At 39.2% G+C, this 20,751-nt stretch overlaps 1 pseudogene; it reads right to left on the reverse strand.

Moving 5' to 3' along the window:
- LOC136329882 (T-cell surface glycoprotein CD1b-1-like) overlaps positions 1–20,077 on the reverse strand; it is a 44,735-nt pseudogene extending 24,658 nt beyond the window's left edge.
- Between the last annotated feature and the right edge of the window lie 674 nt (positions 20,078–20,751).

The raw sequence follows: 20,751 nt of genomic DNA on the forward strand, positions 1-20,751 counted from the left end.
TATTGCTATGCCTGCTTTTTTTTGGGGTGTTGTTTGCTTGGATTATTGTTTTCCAGCCTTTCACTTTGAATTTGTTTTTATCCTTGTTGCTTAGATGTGTTTCTTGTAGGCAGCATACAGTTGGATTTTCTTTTTTAATATATTCTGCTACTCTGTGTTTTTTTATTGGTAAGTTTAATCCATTTACATGTAGTGTAATTATTGACACTTGTGGGTTCCCTATTGCCATTTTATAAATTGCTTTCTGTTAGTTTTGTATCTTGTTTGATTCTTCTCTTTTGTTTTTCTATCATTTGTTTTTGTTTGTTTGTATTCCATACTTCTTTCCTCTGTTGCTACCTTTTTTAAGTCAAGTGTTTTGGTGGTGGTTTTTTTAAGGGTGGTTACCATTAAGTTATGAAAAGGGTACCTACCATATTCATTGTAGTACCCTATCTTATGAGTATTTCTGCACTTCATCGTCCTTTGCTACTGTTAATCTCCGTCCTCTCCCCCCCTTTTTTTCTTTTGTTGTCACAGTATAAATTTGGTTTTATTGTGTTCTTGGTGGAGCTGTTACTTGTGGTTTTGTTTTGTTTTGTTCTTTGAATCTGGTTGGAAAACCCCCTTTAGTATTTCCTGGAGTGGGGGCTTTCTGATGATAAATTCCCTCATCTTTTCTGTATCTGTAAATGTTTTTATATCTCCTTCATACCTGAAGGATAGCTTTGATTGGTATAGTATTCTTGGCTGAAAGTTCCTCTCTTTCAGGGCTTTAAATATTGGGGTCCACTCTCTTCTAGCTTGTAGGGTTTCTGCTGTGAAATATGATGATAATCTAATAGGCCTTCCTTTATATGTTGTATTCTTCTTTTCCCTGGCTGCCTTGAGAATTTTTTCTTTGTCATTGGTTTGTGCCATCTTCGTTATGATATACCTTGGAGTAGGTTTGTTGGGGTTAAGAAAACTCGGTATTCTGTTTGCTTCTTGAATTTGAGGCTTTCGTTCTTTCCACAGGCTTGGGAAGTTCTCATCTATTATTTGTTTGAGTATATTCTCCATTCCATTTTCTTTCTCTTCTTCCTCTGATATTCCTATTATTCTTATGTTATTCTTTCTGATGGAGTCAGACAATTCCTGTAGGGATTTCTCATTTTTTATTATTTTTGAGTCTATTTCTTCTTCTTTCTATTGTGCCTCAAGTTGCTTGTCTTCTATTTCACTAATTCTACCTTCTATCTGGCCTGTTCTATTAGCTAAGCTTGTTACCTCGTTTTTCAGCTCGTGAATTGAGTTTTTCATCTCTGTTTGATTTGTTTTCATAGTTTCAATTTCCTTGGTAATATATTCTTTGTGATCATTGAGGTGTTTTCTGAGCTCCCTAAATTGCCTTTCTGTGTTTTCTTGTATATCTCTGAGTATTTTTAGGATTTCTATTTTAAATTCTCTATCATTTAGCTCCAAAGTTTCCAATATGTTAAAGTTTTTCTCTATAGATTTTTCCACATCTATTTGTGTTACCTCTCTATCTTTTGTATCCATAATATTCTATTTCCTTATTCTTATTGGCATTTGAGGGTGGTCTTGTTGATAGCACTAATTAGAATTAATAAAGAATATAAAGTAAAAAAAGAAGAAAAAAGGAAAAAAGAAAAACACCTCACAAACAAAAAAACAGTAATAATTTATTTTCCCCCTTTTTTCTTTCTTCTCTTCCCTTCCTCTCCCTTCCTTAGGGAAATATCATGATGACCTGTGAATTATATTATGCTAAATGGAACAAAAACTTCCTATAATGGAGGACCTGATTTGGGGTGAAGAGTTCAAGGGGCAGAAAAGGTAGTAGGGACCTACTAAATGCAAAAAAAGGAGAAAACCTTAGACAAGTATAAAATGATTTGCTTGTAAGTGATGATTGACTAAGAGATATAATGAGAGGGATAAGAGGGAAACAGAAAAAAGGAGAAAAAATAATAATAATTAAAGAAAAAAATAATAAAATAAGTAAAAATCTGTTGTATTAAGTGGAGCAAAGACTAAATACAATGGAGACCTTGGGTTGGGAGGAATGCTAATGAGTTAAAAAGCAAAGTAAAAAGTACCCAAAATTCCACAAAAACAAACAAACAAACAAAAAACCAAAAACAAAAACAAAAACAAAAAACAAAAAAAAAACCTTGAGTCCCAAATTAAATAATTTGTTTGTGATTGAGGATTGAATGGGAGGAAAAGTAAAAGGAGAAAAGAAGAAATGAATAGAAAGGGAGAAATAAGAAAAAGAGAAAAATGAAGGGAAAAAAAGGAAAAGAAAAAAACCAAAAGGGGAGAGAGTGAGAGTTAAGGGTTTTGGAGTGTAACCCTAAAGGAGAGTAAGGATGAAGAAAAGAAATAAAATGTAAGACTCATGGGTAGTGTAGTTCAAGAAAAGGGAAGCATAAGATGGACAGAGAATAAAAGGAACAAGGTGGAGGAAATAGAAATAATAATAATAAAGGCAATAAGAGAGAAGAAACAAAAAACAACAACGAAATGATAGTGGAACGAGTTATAAAGTCTGTGGATTTTTCTTGATTTTGAGAGGTTAACTTCTTCCTTTTTCTATTCTCTCCCTCTTCCTGGTCGGTGACTCTGTGCCCCAGGCTCTGCCCCTGTGTCATGCTTAAGTAGGGATTTGCTGTTGATGGGATTCTATGGCAATGTCATATAATTGGCTTTAGTCTCATTGGTAGTCAAGGCTTGTTGGCGTTTGCAGGGTCCAACAATGGTCCAACAATGAGAGAGTTTGCTTTCCAGGAGCCTCTCTCCTAGTCTCCCCTTCCTGAATTAGCAGCCTGGTGATCCAGCTATGAGGCTGCCACTGCTTCTGCCTGTGGAGTAAGAGGCTCAAAGAGCTGGGAAATCCCCACTCTATCCCCACTCAGCGCAAGGCTCTGGGTAAGGCTCTGGCAGTCAGAGCCTCCAGAGTAATCAGGCAGGGCTGGGAGCCAATTGTTGTCAAGGTGACTTTCAATAAGCCTCTAGGCCTGTTCAGCGCCTAGCATTCAGTTGGACCACTCAACCCAGGCTTTCCACACTTTGTAGCCTGTTTTGGCTGGGAAGAAGAGGCACTAGTCGCTGCTTGCTGTATAGATCTTAACATCTGCCAAGTCCCTCTTGTTAGTGTATATCCCTGAATATGAAGGCTCTGTTAATCAGAAGTTGCCCCTGCCCCTTTAGTGAGAGGCACTAAAAAATATCACGCCTCTTGTCTTGGATCGCTGAACTGAGAGAGATATTATCAATTAGAGCCCTGTGGGTGCGCAGATTTTGTGGGTTAAGCTAATTTCAGTGATTGGATCTGTAGCTGTGCTCCAGAAAGTATTTCAAGCTGCCCGCGCGCCCCTCCCCCAACACTTGATTGTTAGCTTGAATGGCTGGGTGAGGTGCCCCGCCCACGGAGAGAAGCTCTGGTGTAGGGAAGATAGCTTTGGTGCCCTTCCCGCTTGCCTTGCTGCTGGTGGCTGGGGTGCACTGAGCGCGCGGGAGAATGGGGCACTCTGGGTATGCGGGTGAGTGGGGTGCTCTGGGCGCATGGGCGAGTGGGACGTTCAGGGCACGCAAGCAAATGGGGTGCTCTGGGCACGCCAGTGGCTGGGGACGCTCGCTAGCAGTGCCTGGGCTGCTGGGGACACTTGCGGCACAAGGGAGCTCTGTGTCTGGACCGCGGCACGAGGTGCGCAGTTTCTCATGGCATGCGGGCAGCGCTCAGGCTGTTCCTCCCCGAGTGTGGGTGGGCAGTTGCATGGGTGGGTTGACTCACCACAGGCACACTCCCTCCTCAGCTTGAATGAACGTCCGTGCGGTAGTTAGCTTCCTCCACACCCTCAGCTCCATCCCGTCTCTCAGATTCAAGTGATAACAGCCCTTTTGCCTTCAGTGTGTGTGGAACTCTGGAATGCTCCAAGGATAAATTTTTCTGTTTCTAGTTGATAAATTTGTTGAGATTTTGGGGAGATCTGTTGTACACGCTGCTCATGGCACCATTTCCGTGATGTCACTCTATTAAAACCTTTTTTGACTAAAAAATTTACTCTTTGCAGTCAGGTTTAATTTAAGAAGAAATTTCCCCTCCTATGCTTTTCTCTCAGAGCATCCCATTGTCACACTCACATATCCTCTTTCATTAATCATCCTGCCAAAAGAGAAATATTCTCTGGAAATATATATTAATAGACATGCTTTAAATGAATTGAATTTCCTGACTAAGAAAATGATGAGTGAGGGAAACTACCTAGAATTGATCTAAACTCATATTTTTAAAATAAATTTAAGGAAATACTTTATCTGCTATTATTGAAAATATCAATCCTTTGTAATTACCAAAAGCATGACCAGTTTTTTCTTCAAAAAATTCTGATTTATAACTTTAATAATATGGGAATAAAAAATGTCAATTTATTATAAAGTAAACAAAGTTTTAAAATAACATCAATAATTATATCTCTAAACAATAGACAACTAAAGTTTTGTATAATAAAAATTATCTTCAATTTGAAACACATTGCTCTTTCATCATAGGTCTAGAAGAGGGTGAGTGCCCAGACTGTCCTCCATAGTCACACAATGGGGCCTTTCTAAGTCCCATTAATCTACTCAGCAATTATTCAATTTTCCACCTCTGCCCACACAGCCAACTCCTTCCTATGGTTAATTTTTAGGTTTATATATTCTAGCTTTTTTTCCCTTCTATACAATTTGCAAAGCAAGTAATATTTTATCTCTGAGGGCTCATCTTTTTTCAAAGTGATTTTCCTTTAGATAACAGCTTTATTCATGTGAATGTCTGAAGTCAATACTGTCCAAAATAAGCACAGTATAGGATACAAAATATATCTCTTTAGTAGTATCAATCCACATTTGTCTAATTATCACTACTGTCCCTACATCCTGTCCCTACTGATGTAGGGACAGTAGTGATAATTGCACTATTTTCAGATTTCTAAAATTGCACTATTTTCAGATTTCTAAAAACCTTCAATAATTCTGATTCTTTCATAAACTCACCAATGAGTGCATTTAGTTCCCACCTTGAAAACCTGTGTGAGAATCCCTAGCCCTGTCTGCCATGGCCTCAGTCACCACCTGTCACGTATCATTACAGTCATGGCTATTGACATAAACTGGGTCCACTTGCTAAAATTATTACATATGCTTGAGGTCCTCAAAGTGCTAACTTAGAATGGAAATCCCATCTTTCCTCTCACATTTTGCTACGTTTTTGCTATGTAGCTAAAGGAGCTTTAAATTATGCTACACACAACTTAGAATGGTGCTGTGCAATAGAACTACTGTGGAAATATTTTATTCTGTGCTGTTCAGTACATTATTTAAATTGAACTAACTTAGTTTAAACTTGGAAAGAGTTTTCATGTTAAACTTAAAGTTATAATTTTTAGTTTTTATCCAAATCCTTATGGCTTTCCATGATACAAATACTCAATTCACCAATCAGGATGACCTACCCATCATATATAAATTCCGAAGAAAGACACTGCCCATCCCCAGGGGAACTCCTGACACACTTGCATGGTAACTGCAGGGCTTTATTTAAACATGTCTGGAGAATTTAAGTTCTGGCTGGATAGCTCAGTTGGTTGGAGCATCTTCAGAAGCATAGTGCCAATTTGATCCCAATCCGGGAACATACAGAAAAGTCTCCAATGATTTTCTTTCTTTTCTAAGAAAAAAGAAGCATTGATCACCACAGAATTCTATACTTCTTCATTTAACTACACTGTCTATAATATCTTCATTCTATGGTTAAAGATTACTGTTTCTTTATTTTTTATATTATTAATAAAATATAATAGATAATGAAGTGGCCATTACATAAATCGTCAAAAAATTTTTTTTATTAATTTTAATATGTGTTAACATGAATTCAAGTGTCCTACCCAATATAACTCCCTCACCCCCATGCTATTGTCTCCCTCACCCCCTTCCCTTTGGGATTTGCTGTCCTGTTATTTGTATCAATGTGTTATGTATATATAATTTCACTAATCTCTTCACCTTTAATGATCCCATCCCCTCAATCCTCTTCCCTCTGACAGCTGTCCCTCTGCTCTCTGTGACCCCACCACTGCCTCTATTATGTTACTCAGTTCACTTTTTTTATTAGATTCCACATATGAATGAGATCATATGATATTTATCTTTCTCTGCCTGGCTTACTTCACTTAGCATAATAATCTCCAGGTCTAGTCATGCCATTGCAAAAGGCGATTTCCTTCTTTTTCATAGCTGTGTAGTATTCCATCGTGTATATGCACTATAGCTTTTTGTGTGTGTGTTTATTTTTCAGAAGTGAGAAGCAGTATGGGGGGAGGCAAGAAGAGAGACTCCCGCATGTGCTGAACTGAGATCCATTTGGCATGCAAGCACGGAAAATATCGTCCCTCTGGGTGGTTGCTCTGGTGTAATCGGGCCATTCTAGTGCCTCAGGTAAATGCCATGGAGCCAACCTTAGTGCCTGGACCAACATTGCTCCAATGGAGTCCTGGCTGCGATGTGGGAAGAGAGAGACAGAGAGGAAGGAGAGGAGGAAGGGTGGAGAAGATAGGCTCTTCTCCTGTGTGCTCTGAACGGGAATCAAACCAGGGACTTCCACACACCAGGCCGACGCTCTACCGCTGAACCAACTGACCAGGACTGCACCACAGTTGTTTAATCTACTTGTCCACTGATGGACATTTGGGCTGTCTTCTGATCTTGGCTATTGTAAACAATGCTGCCATAAATATGAGAATGTATATGTTCTTTTGAATCAGTGATTTGGTATTCTTACAATATACTCATAAAAGTGGGATAGCTGGGTCAAAAGACAGTTTCATTTTTAATTTTTTGAGGAAACTTCATACTGTTCTCTGCAGTGGCTTCATTATTCCACGTTCCCAGCAGCAGTGTAGGAGAGTTCCCTTTTCTTCTTACCCTCGCGAGTACTAATTGTATGTTGATTTACTAGTGAGCAGCATTCTGACAGGTACGAGGTGATATCTTATTGTGGTTTTAATTTGCTTTTCTCTGATGATTAATTATGTTGAACATTTTTTCATATGCTTATTGGCCATCTGTTTGTTCTTTTGAAGAAGTCTATTCCGTTCTTTAGCTCATTTTTTAATTGGATTGTTTACTTTCCTGGTGTTGAGTTTTAGAAGTTCTTTATAAATTTTATTATTAACCACTTATCAGATGTATCGGCAAATATATTCTCCCATTGTGTGGGTTGTCTTTTTATTTTGTTCATGGTGTCTTTTTCTGTGCAAAAGTTTTTGAATTGATATAGTTGCATTGCATTGTTTGTTTTCTCCTTTATTTCACTTGCTCGTGGAGATAAATCGGCAAAAATATTGCTACGAGAGATATTAGAGAGTTCACTGCCTATGTTTTCCTTGACTATTATTATGGTTTTGCAACTTACATTTAAGTCTTTTATCTATTTTACTTTTATTTTCATGAATGGTATAAGTTGGTGATGTACCTGTCCAATTTTCCCAGCACCATTTATTAAAGAGACTGTCTTTACTCCACTATATGCTCTTACCTACTTTGTCAAATATCAATTGATCAGAAAGGCATGGATTTATATCTGGGTTTTATGTTCTATTCCATTGATTTATATGCCTGTTCTAAAGCCAGTACCAACCTGTTTTGATTACAGTGGCCTTGTAGTATAATTTGCTATCAGGAAATGTGATACCTCCCACTTTATTATTTATTTTTAAGATTGCTGAGGCTATTCATGTTCTCTTTTGGTTCCATATAAATTTTTGAAATATTTGTTCTACATCTTTGAAAGATGCCATTGGAATTTTAACAGAAATTACATTAAATTTATAGATTGCTTTGGGTAATATAGACATTTTAATGATGTTTATTCTTCCTATCCATGAACATGGTATATACTTCCAATTGTTTGTATTATTTTTGATTACGTTTTTAGGGTCTTATAATTTTCCAAATATCAGTCTTTTACCTCCTTGGTTAAATTTATTCCTAGGTACTTTATTTTTTTGTTGCAATAGTGAAGGGGATTGTTTCCTTAATTTCTCATTCAGACAGTTTGTTGTTGGAGTATAAAAATGCCACTGAATTATGAATATTAATTTTATATCAAGCTACCTTGCCAAGTTCATTTATCAGATCTAGTAATTTTTTTACTTAGACATTTGGGTTTTCTATGTACAGTAACATGTCAGAAAATAATGATAGTGTTACTTTTTCTTTTTTCTTTTGGATGTCTTTTATTTCTTCTTATTGTCTGATTATTGTGGTTAGAACTTACAGAACTCTGTTGAATAAGACTGGTGAAAATGGGCACCCCTGACTTGTTCCTGATCTTAATGAGATTGCTCTTAATTTTTGCAGATTGAGTATGACATTGGCTGTCAGTTTTTTATAGATGGCCTTTATTATGTTGAGGTATTTTCCTTGTATTTCCACTTTGCTGAGAATTTTGTTTGTTTGTTTGTTTGGTTTTTATTTTTGTATTTTTCTGAAGTTGGAAACGGGGAGGCAATCAGACAGACTCCCGCATGCACCTGACCAGGACCCACCCGGCATGCCCACCAGGGAGTGATGCTCTGCCCTTCAGGGTGTTGCTCTGTTACAACCAGAGCCATTCTAGCACCTGAGGCAGAGGCCATGGAGCCATCCTCAGTGTCCGGGCCAACTTTGCTCCAATGGAGCCTTGGCTGTGGGAGGGGAAGAGAGAGACAGAGAGGAAGGAGAGGGGTAGGGATGAAGAAGCAGATGGGTGCTTCTCCTGTGTGCCCTGGCCAGGAATAAAACCCAGGACTCCACATGCCAGGCCAAAGCTCTACCACTGAGCCAACCGGCCAGGGCCTTGCTGAGAGTTTTTTTTTTTTTAATCACAAATGGGTGTTGGATTTTATAAATTGCTTTTTCTGCATTTATTGATAATATTCATGTCATTTTTATCCTTCCTTCTGTTAATGTGATAAATCACATTGATTGATTTTCAAATATTGTACCAGCCTTGTTTCCCAGAATTAAATCCCAACTGATTATCATGTATGACTTTTTTAATGTATTGCTGAATTCAGCCTGCTAATATTTTGTAGAGAATTTTAGCATCTATGTTCTTCAGGGATATTGGTCTATAGTTTTCTTTCTTTGTAGTGTCTTTATCTGGTTTTGGAATGAGGCTCATGCTTGCCTCATAAAAGGAGGTTGGAAATCTTCCCTCCTCTTGAATTTTTTGAAATAGCTTGAGAAAGGTAGGTGTTATTCCTTCTTTGAATATTTGGTAAAATCAGACTGTGAAGCTATATGGTCCAAGACATTTTTTTGTTGGGAATTTTGTGATAATTTTTTCAATTTTATTGTTGTATTTCATCTGTTTAGGTTTTCTGATATTTCTAGATTGAATTTTGAAAGATTGGATGTTTCTAGGAATTTATCTATTTCACCTAGGTTGTCCTTTTTTTTTTTTGGCATATAGATCATCATAGTATTTTTTTATAATCTTTTGTATTTCTGCAGTGTTAGTTTTATTACTTCTTCATTTTCATTTCTAATTTTATTTATTTGAATCTTCTTTTTTTCCTTAAGGAGTCTGGTTAAAGGTTTGTCCATTTTCTTTACCTTTTCAAAGAACCATCTCTTGGTTTCATTGATCTTTTGTATTGTTTTTAGCCCCTATATCATTTATTTCTGTTCTGATCTTTATTATGTTCCTTCAGGCTTTAATTTTTGTTCTCTTTCTAATTCTTTTAGATGTAGGGTTAAGTTGTTTATCTGAGCTTTTTATTGCCTCATAATGTATGCCTGTAATGATACAAACTTCCTTCTCAGGACTGCTTTTGCTGAGTCTCATAAACTTTGAGTATTTTTATGCTCATTTTCATTTGTTTTAAGGAAATTTTCTATTTCTTCCTTGATCTCATAGTTAACTCATTCATTATTTAATAACTTCTATTTAGCTGCAAAGTGTTTGAATGTTATTCAGGTTTTCTATTGTAGTTGATTTTTAATTTCATGCCATTGTGATCAGAAAAGATACTTGATATGATTTTAATCTTCTTAATTTTATTGAGAATTGTTTTGTGTCCTAACATGTAGTCTATCCTAGAGAATGTATCATGAGCACTTTAAAAATGTATATTCTGCTGCTTTGGGGTGGATGGTTCTGAAGATAGGTATTAAATCCAGTTAAGGTAGTATGTCATTTAAGGCTGCTCTGTCTTTGTTAAGTTTCTGTCTGAAGGATCTATCCAGTGATGTTAGTGGGGTATTAAAATTCCCTATTATTGTAGTGTTGCTATTCATCTCACTCTCTATGTTAATCAAAATCTGCTTTATATATTTATGTGCTCCTATATTAGCCACAGAAATATTTACAATGGTTATATCCTCCTGTTTGATTCTGTGTTTATTATTAAGAACTGACCTTTTTAATTCCTTACTATAGCCTTTGTTTTAAAGGCTATTTGTCAGATATAACTATTGCTACCCAGTTCATTTACTCCTGGATAGGGTAGGAAAAGTGAGGGCATCTTGTTTGGAGTTTAAGAGAGAAAGATTTAGACACAAACAAAGGGGAATTCTTATCAGATAAGAGTGCAAGAAGCAAGAAAAATCTGAAGTACTTTGTGGAAATGTGGAGTCTCAGTCTAAGAGGAGGACTGCTCTAGAGAAGTGTGTGCATACAGTAGGATAAACTGGGAAAGAGGAGAGAAAGATCCTGGGATGTAGTAGCATGAATCCAGAGAGAGAGAGAGAGAGAGAGAGAGAGAGAGAGAGAGAAATGTTATTGGTAATCTACCCAGATCAGAGGACTGCACTTACATGTCATGTGGAATTCACTGACATGATCCTGTACTACCTGAAGGAATCCAATGATATAGAACCAGAATATTTCCTCCAGCCCAGTCACCTTCACATTGCTGAAGTTTTCTTTAGACCAAAGCTTCAGGACAATGACAGTGCTTGATTCGCTATCCCAGCCTTGAATCTGCATGTAATACAGCATCCCTGAGCATTGATTTTGTTGCCAGGTGCTGTTCACAAATGATGATATCTTGATGACATGGAAAGAGGTTAGCTCTTGGAAAGCTGTGGGTAGTAAAGGAATAGTAAAAGTAAAAAGAAACAAAAACAAGAGAATGGGGAAAAACAAATGAAAACCAGAAGGATCCAGAAAAATAAACCCCAGAGTCTGAACAACGAAATGCCAGAAACTTTTGCCTGTACCAATGCCTCTGGCTTCATCCTCAGCATCCAAAATATATAGGTATAAGAGGCCTGGAGATGGGCAGGCCCAGACCTCAGGAGTATGCACAGCTTACCTTCATCTAGACCACTCACACTCACAATTCTGGCAAGGATTACTATTACAGTGCTGTGTTTGTTCTCATTGTCACTACCTGGGATGAGATTTGTTAGCAATAGAAATGGCAAAAGCAGAATTTCACCAGGAGATAAAATTCCTGACTCTTAGAGCTGGTGTTTGATCTCTGAACTCAGTAAATCATTGTTTCCTCAGTGCTCTATAGTAGCTTCCTCTTCCAGGGGACAAAACTCTGCCTCATTTACACTGAACATCAGAGAGAAGTTGTGCCTCTCACAGCCTTGACCCTCCCATTCTGCCTGTCATTTCCACTCAAGCTCTTGAGTCCCAATTTTTTCTTCTTATCTCCCTGGTTTACTGCTGTTCTTCTTGAACTCAGCTTTCTATTCTATATACTACCTTAAAAAAGCTACCATGTTTTTTTTTTAATTTTTCTTTCTTTTTTTAGATGAGAGAAGATGAGATAGTGAGGCCATCTCCTGCATGTGCTCTCACTGGGATCCACCAAGCAACCCTATCAGAAGCTGATGCTTGAATATCAAGGTATTTTTAATGCCTGAGGCCAATGAGCTCTAATTGAACCATCTTCAGTGCCCAGGGTCATGCTAGCACCAATACAACCACCTCCTGTGAAAAGTGAAGAGAAGAAAAGAAGAGTAGGGCAAAGCTGATGGTCACTTCTCCTGTGCACCCTGACCCAAAATTGAAACCTGGACAACTATACACTGGGCTGATGCTCTTTCCACTGAGCCACTGGCCAGGGCCCACTATATGGTTTTGAAAGGTTATTTTATCTCCTCAATCTTTTACTGTAACATCTGTTACATCAGAAGGGACTGTTAAACAATTTCTTGCTTTAATTTAGGAAAATTCTGTTGGTTCATCCATACAATTTGATCTTCCTCAGCATGGCCTTGTCCTCTCTTGCTCTTTGCCTTTACCTCTTCTCCGCATTCTCAATGGCTCCTCTTTCTCATTTCACCCTCTTGCCTCATTGCCCTAGCCTTACATTTGTGTGTGTTGGTGACCATTTACAAAAGGTAAAGCATTCATTTTCTTCATATTTTTAGTTCTTCCAACACTTTTAAATTGATTTTAAAGAGAGAAAAGACAAGAGATACAGAGAGAAACAGAAACATCAAATTGTTGTTTGATTTATTTATGCATTCATTGGTTGATTCACATATGTGCCATGACCAGGGATTGAACCTGTGACCTTGGTTTATCAGAATGATGTGATACCTGACTGAGGCCTCAAAGGGAAAATATTTAAACATTTGCATCGACTAAAGTACTGCAGACTCAAATTCTAATTTTTTTTTTTTTCTGAAGCTGGAAATGGGGAGAGACAATCAGACAGACTCCCGCATGCGCCCGACCGGGATCCACCCGGCACACTCACCAGGGGTGACACTCTGCCCACCAGGGGGCGATGCTCTGCCCCTCTGGGGCGTCGCTCTGCTGTGACCAGAGCCACTCTAGTGCCTGGGGCAGAGGCCAAGGAGCCATCCCCAGCGCCCAGGCCATCTTTGCTCCAATGGAGCCTTGGCTGCGGGAGGGGAAGAGAGAGACAGAGAGGAAGAAGGGGGTGGGGATGGAGAAGCAAATGGGTGCTTCTCCTATGTGCCCTGGCCAGGAATTGAACCTGGGTCCCCCGCACGCCAGGCCGACGCTCTACCACTGAGCCAACCGGCCAGGGCCAAATTCTAAAATTAATAAAGTAAATACTACCTTCTTAGTTGTTATTCATTCTCCAAGTAAAATTATCTTATGCCTTAGCAATTGTTGAAAAGGAAATTTGCAGATACTACTAGTACCTGACATTCTTTTTAGTAGCTCTTGACCTTTGGAAGTTTGAGTAACAAATTTTAATGAGACAAGCAGAATTTTGGGAGATATGTTATATGTAGCTTCAGACTAAGTCAGAGATTCATATTATTTTGTCTATCAGTTTGTTTTTTGGTTCTATTTTTCTGCTTATTTCCTGTACCTTTTTCACTCTGGCCCCTCTCCCCAAACCTTCACCCCTCAGACAACTGTCAGTGCATTCCCTGTATCTATGACTCTTTTTTCTATTTGTTTGTATATTTTGTTCATTAGATTTTACATATAAGTGAGATCATATGGTATTTGATTTTCCCTGATTGGCTTATTTCACTTAACATAACCACTCTCCAGGTTTATCCATGCTGTCACAAAGAGTAAGATTTTCTTCTTTTTATGGCTGAGTAGTATTCCATTGTGTAAATGTAGCACAGGTTTTTTTCTTATTTTATTTTTTATTTATTTAGACAATTAAATTTAACAAGGTAATATTGGTCAATGAGAGTACATAGATAGAGAAAATATCTCTATATTCTTTGGACAGTTGATTATGTTGTATACCCATCACTCAAAGTCAAATCAAATTCTGTCACCCTATATTTTGCTTTTCTTTCAGCACCGCCCCTTTCCTCTATCACCTTCCCTATCCACCTTTCCCTTACCCTGGTAACCACTGCACACCTGTCTATGTCCATGAGTCTCAATTTTTGTGCCCCATCTATGTATGGAATCATATAGTTCTTAATTTTTTCTGATTTACTTATTTTACTCAGTATAATGTTGTTGTAAATGATATTATGTCATCATTTTAATGGCTAGTAGTATTTTATTATATATAATACCACATCTTCTTTATCTGATCCTTTATTGAAGAGCATTTTGGCTGTTGCCATGTCTTGGCCACTGGTAGCACAGGTTTTTAATCTACTCATTTACCAATGGTTTGCTTCTAAATCATGGCCATTGTAATAAATAACACTGCAATGAACATAGGGTGCGTATATAATTTCAAATTAGTGTTTCTGTTTTATTTTGTGATATTCCCAGAAGTAAAATCACTGGGTTTCAAGGCCATTTTATTTTTAATATTTTGAAGAAACATCATACTGTTTTCCACACTGGTTGTACCAAGAGTACACAGGGGTTTCGTTTCTCCATATCTGTATCCTTGCCAATATTTGTTGTTCTTTTTTTTTTTTTTTTTTTTTTTTTTTAATAAAAGCCATTCTGACAGGTGTAAGGGATATCTCATTGTGGTTTTAATTTACATTTTTCCAATGCTTAGTTATGTTGAGCATTGTTGAGCATTTAGTGACCATCTGTTTGTCTTTTTTGGTTAAGTGTGTATTCAGGTTATTTGCCCATTTTCAAATTATTAATAGATATTTTTTTGGTGTTGAGCTGTATAAGTTCTTTATAAATTTTGAATATGACCCTTTATCAAATGTATCATTAGTGAATATGTCCTTCCAGTCAGTGGATTTTATTTTCATTTTGTTGATGGTTTCCTTTGCTATGCAAAAACTTTTTAGAAGATTTAATTCCATTTGTTTAGTTTTTTCTTTTGTTTCTCTTGCTTGAAGAGATATATTGATATATATAAAAATATTGTTGTAAGAAATTTTAGGAATTAATTCCTGTGTTTCCTTTTAGGATTTTTATGGTTTCAAATATTAAATTTAAGTCTTTAATGCATTTGAGTTCATTCTTGAATGTGGTATAAGATGGTAGTATAGTTTAACTTTTTTTTGCATGTTTCTATTTTCTCAAATCACTGTCTTTATTTTATTGTCAGTTTTTTTCATCCTTAGTCAATTTCTTCTTTTTTAAATGAAAAGAAGTAGATAGATTGAGGAACTGTATGGCTGTGGGTTATTACCTTTTAAACTGACTCAGTTAGCCCTTTGTGCCCCTTTGTCCTATTTCTCCATCTGAGACTCCAGAAGTCTTTCTATTGGAGTTTCACTTTTCTCATCTGGACTCTGAGGGAGTGTTTGGTAGTGGTGGGTAAAATGTATATGGGCTGTAGATTGTTGTTGCACTATTGCTTCTATTATACTCTTTATGCTATTCACCAAGAGTAGCAGCAAACACAGGCCTACCAAGCACATTCTTAGGAGTAGCAATACTCCTCCTATTAGGGTTTTGAACCCTCCTAAGGTGGAGAACCATCCCCCAGAAAGGCTGCTGGGGTTCCACCCATGCTAGACTTGAACTGGTATATGTGCTAATTTTGTCATCTTTTTTACAGGACCCTCAACCACGTGACCCTGTTCATCTGTTCGTAGGCAGTAATTAGTGAGATTAAATTTCCCACACACTCCTTTTTCTGCTGCTAGTAGATAGTCTAAAGCCTTTGTGTTTTGGTAAATGGCATTTTGCAGCTGGGTTTGTTGATGCACAAGGAGAGCTAGGGCCCTCCCAGTATCATTGGTGATAATTTCTGAGACAACCTGTAATTGGATAATCTGGTTTAGCATGTAAGTGGGGGTACAGTATCCCCAAGATTCATCCTTGCCCAGATGGTGGGCTTGTAGAATTGGATTATCCATTCTGGGGTCCACTCATTCTCTTTTCATTCTCTTTTCAGGAGTTCTGTCTTTGTTAGGCTTTAGGCCTGAGAGGCTGGGTAGCCAAGCAGCTTTCTTATCCTAAGAAAAGAAAGAAGGTTTTATCATCCCAATTATAGAACTAACTCTCTTCCTAATTTCTGGAGAGGTGGGTCTAGGCTCTGTTCTGAAAGATCCAATAGAGTTTGTTTGGTGCTACCCAATTTTGTGTTCAGTGAGGGGGTGCACCAGGCCTCAGCCAGTGCTGGAAACGTGGCCAACAGAATGTTTTCTATTTGGTTTCCCCACCACATGCTCTTATTAGAGGATGCATTATAATACCATTGGCTGAGGCAAAGAAATTCCTTAACTGATTAAGTATAATTCCCTCCTTCTTTGGCAGAGCAATAAATACTGTCTTATAGTAACATATTTTAAAATACACTGACTGCCGTCAGAGGCCCAGGCAGCAGTGGTATCTGGCAAAGCCTCAGAGGGTACCAGTTTTTTGGCTTTCCATAGCCGTTGATCCCCCATCATAGTATTACTCACTCACACATAGCAGGAGGTGACATTCAGGGGATGAACTATTCTTTCTGCCAATCCTAGGAATAGGATTTTAGTGGATTGGGATGGGGAGGGGCAGGGGTTTTAGCTGCCTCTTCATAGACTTGAAAGGCTCTGTTTGGGTGGCCCTGCACCTAGCCTCAGATAATGATTGGAATAGTATGATCTACTCTTGTTCCATCAATGCCAAATGTTATCACTTCTCCAACATTCCAGTGGGGGTCCAGTGGCTTGGTAATAACTAGTTTTTTGGGTTTTGGGTTTTTTTTTATACAGAGACAGAGAGAGAGTCAGAGAGAGGGATAGACAGGGACAGACAGACAGGAACAGAGAGATGGGAAGCATCAATCATTAATTTTTTGTTGTGCATTGCAACACCTTAGTTGTTCATTGGTTGCTTTCTCATATGTGCCTTGACCATGGGCCTTCAGCAGACCGAGTAACCCCTTGATTGGGCCAGCGACCTTGGATCCAAGCTGGTGAGCTTTTGCTCAAACCAGATGAGCCCGTGCTCAAGCTGGCGACCTTGGAGTCTCAAACCTGGGTCCTCCGCATCCCAGTCCGATGCTCTATCCCCTGCAACACCACCTGGTCAGGTGGTAATAACTATTTTGAATGGATTGCACTCATGGGTAGTGCAACTTGACAAAGCTACTCCCTTTCTCAGATGCACCTCCTTTTTTCTGATCTATCTTTTTCCCAAGTTTCTCATAGGACACATGACCAATATACATAGCTAGCTTCACAGGTTGAACTTTGTGAGCATATGTACTTTTTTTCTACCATGTAGCATTCCTTCCAGCTGAGGGACCCACAAGTATTCCCATCCCCTATTTTCACATGAATCATGGCTGCACATGTATCAAACATCAATGTAACCTGACTGGGAGTCTCTTTGATGGTGGTTTGGGTCATTGTTGGTCCATCTATCCATTTTCCTCACCATCCAACTGCCATTTTTACTTCAAACACTCCCCAGGAGCTAGAAGAAATAGAGCTGCACTGGCAGTTAGAAGCTCTAGGCAGAGTGGCCACTACCATTTCCAACTGAGTACTAGAAAAGACTCTAATAAGTCTGTTTCCCTTGTCCATTCTTTTTCTTTAAGAGGCCAAGTGTGGGTCAAAGACTAGAATCTCAGTTGAGTCCCCTCCACCAAGCTACATAACATTGATGAAAGCGTATTGTATAATAAATGCCTCATTAGGTGAACTATCTGATGTTTTTGGATGAGATACACCAGACTTTAAACAATATTAAAGGTAAGGCTTGCTCCCATTTAAGACTTGTTTCCTGACATAATTTGCTAAACTTGAACTTTACGTTTCTATTCATGCATTCCACCTTCCCCGAACTCTGAGGTCTGTATGCCACATGACGTTTCTAAGTGATGCCCAAGGCTTGAGCTCTCTCAAGTACCATTTTAGCTACAAAGGCATGGCAGTTTAAACCTTGGAATGACTTCTTTTTTTTTGGCAGAGACAGAGAGAGTCTGAGAGAGGGACAGGTAGGAAGGGAGAGAGCTGAGAAATATCAATTCTTCATTGCAGCTCCTTAGTTGTTCATTGATTGATTTCTCATATGTGCCTTGACTGGGTGGCTACAGCAGACCAATTGACCCCTGGCTCGAGCCAGAGATCTTGGGCTCAAGCTGGTGAGCCTTGCTCAAACGAGATGAACCCGTGCTTAAGCTGGAGACCTCAGGGTTTCAAACATGGATCCTTTGAGTCCCAGTCCAATGCTCTGTCCACTGCACCACCACCTGGTCAGGCTGGAATAACTTCTATCCACTGCATCACCACCTGGTCAGGTTGGAATTACTTCTATTAGCAATGCTTTTGTTGCTTACCTGGCCTTTTCAGTCTGGGTAGGATAAGCTTCTACCCATCCTGAGTAGGTGCATACTAGCACTAGTAGGAACTGGTAGCCTTGGCTTCTGAGAATCTTGGTAAAATCCATCTGAACATCTTCAAAAGGGGCTGCCACAAAAGACTAGATACCTGGGGATACTGAAGGTCCTTGTTTTGTGTTGTTATGATGGCGAGTTGGGCACTGTAGGCTGACTTCCTTGGCCAGAGTTGCTAGGAGAAGGATATAGAAGTATCTACCTAGCAGCTTTTCTGTCTTTTCTTGTCCTACGTAAGAAACAGTATAGAGAGCTAGGACCACTACTGGTCCTAAAAAGTGGGAGGTACTACAACTTTACCAGCTGGCAGTTGCATCGAGCCACCCTTTAGTTCTTTTGCCCCTTGTTTTTCTATCTAACTTTTCTCTTTTGGAGTATTTGGAGGCAAGGTTTGGGGCCCATGTGATGAGAGGGATTATAATGACTTTGTGATAGGGCACAGGAGAGGCCCTCTTTGCCTCAGCATCTGCTCCAGCATTTCCTTGGGCTTGTATTGTTCTCCCTTTTGATGCCCATGGCAGTAAATTATTGCTACTTGTTTTGGCTTCCAGACTGTTTCTAGCAGCTGGAGAATTTCTCCTGGATATTTAAGATCTTTTCCTCTGTTGGTCAAGAGCACTCTTTCCTTGTATATTGCCCCATGTACTTGGAGAGTAAGAAAGGTAAAATGAGAGTCAGTAAAGATGTTTGTTCTTTTTTTTTTTCCATTGAGCTCCAAGACTCAAGTCAGAGCAATCAGTTCTGCTCATTTAGTGGAGGTGCCTTGGGGTAGAGGCTGCTCTTCCACAGTCTCTGTCAGAGTTACCACTGCATACCCTGACTGCCTCTCTCCCCTTGAGTTGACAGAAACTGTTTCTGTCTACCTAATGCTTCCAGTCTGAGTCTCTCATGGGCTGGTCTAGCAAGTTCTGCCAGCTTGAATATACTGAATCAAGCACCTACAGGCAATTCTTCCTCCTGCACTGGGAATATCATAGCTGGATTTAAAGTGGTACACACTTCTATTACCAGTGATGGGTTTTCACATAGTAAGATTTAGTGTGTAGTGAGGCAGCAATGGTAAGCCAATGATGTCCTTTGCATTCATCAGAGTCACTATAGCATGTGGCACCTGCATCTTGAAGTCTTGTCCTAGAATTAATTTATCTGCCTCTTGTACTAACAGAGTTGTAGCTGCCAATGCTCTTAAACATGAGACCCAGTCTTTATTGACCCAACTAATTGTTTGGAAAAATAATCAACAGGTATAGGCCATGAACCTAGGTCCTGAGTTAACGTATCTTCCACCATTTTGCTTCTTTCAGAGACATACAACATAAAAGGTTTTGCTAGATCAGGAAGGCCTAGTTCTGGGGCAACTTGCACTTCCTTTCTGAGAGTCTGCAAAACACAGTCTTGATCAAGCCCCGACTCCATGGGTTCCTTTTCTCTCCCCTTTGTGACCTTATAGAGGGATTTTGGCAGTACTTCAAAATTGGGGATCCACAAATGGGAGAATCCTACTGCACACAGGAACTGTCTGACCTGTTTCTTAGAGGTGGGGATCAGGATGTTTTGAATTACTTTCTTCTTCTCCATCCTTAGCCTCCTCTCCCCAGCTGGAGAATAAATCTCAAGTACTTTGCTTACCTCTGACAGATCTGGGTCTTCTTTTTGGAGACCTTATATCTACTTTTATTCTAGATGATATAAGAGCTCATTCGTTCCTTGAGCACATCATTGCATAGTCTTGTGGCCCATCAACAAGTCATCTACATACTGAAGGAGGATGCATCCAATGTCCTGTGCTGGAAACAGCTGGAGGTCACAAGCAAGGGCTTCCTCAAAGTTGGTGTGGTGGTTCTTGAACCCTTGTGGAAGTTGGGTTCAGGTGTGCTGCACCTTTGCTCTTGTAGGTGGGTCATCCTACTAGAAGGCAAACAGTTCACAGCTCTCAGGAGTTAATCTTATATTGAACAAAGCATGTTTTAAGTCCAAGCAAGTGAAACAAGAAGCTTGAGCAGGCCGGAGGCTTAGGGGGGTGTAGGGATTTGGTACTATTGAACACAGAGTTACTGCTGCCTCATTTACTGCTCTCAGGTCTTGTGCTGGCCTGTAGTCATTGGTTCCTGGTTTCCTGACAAATAATAAGAGCCTGTTTCAGGGTGACTGGCATGGGATGATAATGCCATGCTCCCTGGACCTCTGGAAAATATACCTGGATTCCTTCCAAGGCTTCTTGAGGAATTGGGTACTGTCTCTGGCTGACAGGCATGGCCCCAGGCTTTAACTCTGTTCACACAGGCACTTGGTTTATCACCAGCCCTGGAGGATTGTCTTAGCCCAGACTCTGGTCCATCTCTGGGTCAACTTCTGACTGGGTGTTTTCCCACATTTGGTGGCAAAAATTCTTCACTCCTCCTCTCCAGGAATTGTTAGGGTTAAAATAAGCCTAGGTTTTTACACTTGCAAATCTAGCCAGCTATTGTCAGCAAAAGGTATAGTAGCCTTTAATTTGCTTAGTAGATCACATCCCATCAGGGACAGTGGGCAGTCTCTGAGTCAGGCGAGGGTCCAGATATGGAAGGGTAAAGCTTCA

Source organism: Saccopteryx bilineata, chromosome 3 (assembly GCF_036850765.1).
Source record: "Saccopteryx bilineata isolate mSacBil1 chromosome 3, mSacBil1_pri_phased_curated, whole genome shotgun sequence".
Lineage (NCBI taxonomy): Eukaryota > Metazoa > Chordata > Mammalia > Chiroptera > Emballonuridae > Saccopteryx > Saccopteryx bilineata.